Source organism: Telopea speciosissima, chromosome 3 (assembly GCF_018873765.1).
Source record: "Telopea speciosissima isolate NSW1024214 ecotype Mountain lineage chromosome 3, Tspe_v1, whole genome shotgun sequence".
Lineage (NCBI taxonomy): Eukaryota > Viridiplantae > Streptophyta > Magnoliopsida > Proteales > Proteaceae > Telopea > Telopea speciosissima.
In genome coordinates, this window is record NC_057918.1 from 40,699,458 (window position 1) to 40,702,933 (window position 3,476).

Below are 3,476 nucleotides of genomic sequence, written 5' to 3' on the forward strand. Positions count from 1 at the left end.
AGCATCTGGGATTGGCTTGAAGAACCTTGGTAGCACCATTGGAGGTTCAGATCTGTTTACTTGGAGCACTCACTGGAGGAAGAACCATTGTCTATTGGAGGAGCAACACTTGAGGCTCACCAGGTTAGCAATTCTTGATTAATTCCTTCAGTTATTAATTATTAATATTTATGGGATGCGAAAGAAACTTGAATCGATTTATTTCTGCTGTGCATTCGAGTATGGGATGGATCCCTCTTTCCATGTGATGGATTAGAGATAATTTTCTTTGTCCCATTTGTGTTCCATAATTGCATGGGACACATGAGGGAAGGAGAAACCCTAACAGGGATGCCCTAGGGTTTCCATGGGCGACCATGGGAAACCCTAAAATTAAAATGGGGCACCCATGGGACACCATGGGCTAACCTAGGGCGTGTAATACCCTAATTGATTTATAATTGGTTTCCCTAGGGAACCGGTGTTTGATCCCTGGACCGTAGTTTGACCTACACTTTTTACGCTTCAGCTCGGTTGGTTGGCAGGATATCCTCCTTCAGATACATAATGATCGGGTCCATCCAGCTCGTCCCTTCCTCAATTACATTCACCCGGGTCTCCTCCTTGTGTGAGGGCTGTCCCAGGACCTCGACGTATACTGTCCGATCGAGATTTGACCATCCCGCAGTGGCTAGCCTGGACAGTGCATCTGTCGACCCATTATCATTCCTAAGAATGTTATTTATCTCAAAGTAATCGAATGCCAAGATCAGTTCCCGAACCTTCTCAAGATACTTTACCATCCTCTCCTCCTTTGCTTCATAGCTTCCCTATACCTGGTTGACTACTAGTTCAGAGTCGTTGTGGGCGATTAGGCGTTTGACCTGAACTGACTGAGCCACCCTGAGGCCGACAAGTAGCGCTTCGTACTCGGCTTTGTTGTTTGAGGCTGGAAACTCAAACCTCAGCGCGTACTGGATCCTGAAATCTTCGGGATTGGTTAGAATTAAGCCCGCCCCGCTTCCCACAGAATTGCTCAATTCGTCTATGAACTGCAACCATGAGATCGGGTCAGCCTCTTCTCCTTTTCCCTCGACCCGAGTACATTCAACCAGGAAGTCTGCTAGGCTCTGCCCCTTGATTGCAGTTCTGGGTTTGTAATTAATGCTATGCTCGCTGAGTTCGACGGTCCACCTGACCAGACGCCCAGCCAGGTCAGGCTTGTGTAGGATCTTTTTCAAAGGTTGGTTGGTCAGTACCCTGATCGAGTGGCTCTAAAAGTAAGGTCTGGGCTTCCGAGCTGCAACTATTAGAGCGAAAGCCATTTTCTAGACTTGGGGGTACCTTGTTTCCGCACCCAGTAATACATGGCTGACATAATAGATCGATTGCTGGATCTGACTATTCCTATCCGTCTTGATCAAAGCTGCGCTTACCGCTATTTTTGATACTGCCAAGTATAACTATAGTTCTTCTCCATGCTCAGGTCGGGACAACAATGGGGCTTGTTGCAAGTATAGTTTCAACTGTTCAAAAGCCTTTTGGCATTTTGACATCCACTGGAAGTCTTTAGGAGTTCTGAGGTTCTTTAAGGTGGTAAAGAAGGGTAGGCATTTGTCCCCGGCTCGGGCAACAAACCGGTTGAGAGCGACAACTCTCCATGTCAACCTCTGCACCTCCCTAGCAGTTCGGGGTGGCTCCATCTCCTATATTGCTTTTATCTTCTCTAGGTTCGCCTCTATTCTCCTCTTTGAAACCATGAATCCGAGGAACTTCCTCGAGGCTACCCCAAATACGCACTTCGCTGGATTCAACATCATTCTGTTCATTCTTAAACACTGGAAAGTCTCCTTCAGGTCGATCAAGTGATGGTCGGCTCGGACACTTTTGACAAACATATCATCCACGTAGACCTCCATGTTTCTAATTATCTGAGGCTTAAATAGGTGGTTGACTATCCTCTGGTAGGTTGCTCCAGCATTTTTTAATTCGAAGGGCATTACCCTATAGAAGAAATTTCCTTGCTTGGTTTGGAAGGTCGTGCTCTCCTAATCCTCTTCGCTCATCACGATCTGGTTATAGCTCGAGTATACGTCCATGAAGCTGAGCATTTCATGCCCTGCCATCTCGTCAATGAGTTTATCAATACAGGGCAAGGGGTAACAATCTTTTAGGCATGCCTTGTTCAGATCAGTGAAGTCAACACACATTCTCCATTTCCCGTTGGGCTTCAGGATCATGACCACATTAGAGAGCCAAGTCGGGAATTAGATTTCCTGAATAAATCTCGAATCCTTCAGCTTCTGCACCTCAACCTCTATGGCCAGCACCCTTTCAGAGGTGAAGTTTCTCCTCTTCTACTGCATCGGTTTACTTTTTGGATTGATGTTGAGCCGATGTTCCGCAATACTCCTGGGGATTCCTGGCATGTCTGCTGCTGACTAGGCAAAAATGTTCGCATAAGCCTTTAAGAATGCCACCATTTCGTTCCTTTGTCCCTCTTTTCGTTGGCTCCTGATCTGAACAGTTCGGTCCGAGTGCCCCTCAGAGATCGGGATGGCAATAATTTCTTCGATCGGCTCCCCTCTCAAGGCGATGAGCTCATCTCTATGATCAGGTACTTCAATAGGCAAGGCCATGCCTCCACAGTTGCTCTTGTTTTTAACGAAGGTGGCGTAGCATTCTCTTGACTTCTTCTGGTCAGTTCGGCATTCCCCCACTCCATTGGGGGTTGGGAATTTTATCTTCAAGTGCTTGGTAGACACAATGGCCCCTAGAGTATTCAAGACTGGCCGGCCTAGGATAGCATTGAAGGCCGAGACTGTCTTTACCACCATGAAGTTTACTTTGATGGTGACTACATTAGGGTACTCCCCCACGGTCACTGGCATCCTTATGTTCCCTTCAATTCTGGCCGCCGCCCCCGAGAAACCATACAAGCTTGTCCCATCTGGACTCAGGCTTTCATCCCCTAAACCGAACTGTTTAAAGGCTTGGTATGAAAGTAGGTCTACTGATGCTCCCGTATTGATCAAAATTTGATGGACGGGTCCGATCGTGAACTATCATCTTTAGCATAATGGCATCATCGTGTGGCCAACTAATACCCTCCATGTCTTCTCCTATGAAAGTAATGGTTGGGTCGGATCTTACTGCCTTTCTGGTCATCTCGGCCACTCCAACGAATCTTGCATGTGCCTTCGCCTTTTGGATCGGTTCTTGTCCGGGACCTCCTAGGATAGTCAAGATGGGAGCTCCTAGCGGTCTGCTTGGCTATCCTGTCTCTCTGTTGGGCTCGGGTCGTTTCTCGACCGCCCTTTCTTTTTCTCGTTCGGGTCTTCTCTTTGCCCTTCCCAACCTCCATCTCTACGGTCGGATCGGTATTCCCTCCTTTTGTCCACATATCGGCCCTGGTGGCCCTCTTTAATCAAATTCTCGATCTCTCTTTTCAATTGCCTGTAGGCTTCGGTGTCAAGCCCCGTGTCCTTATAGAACCG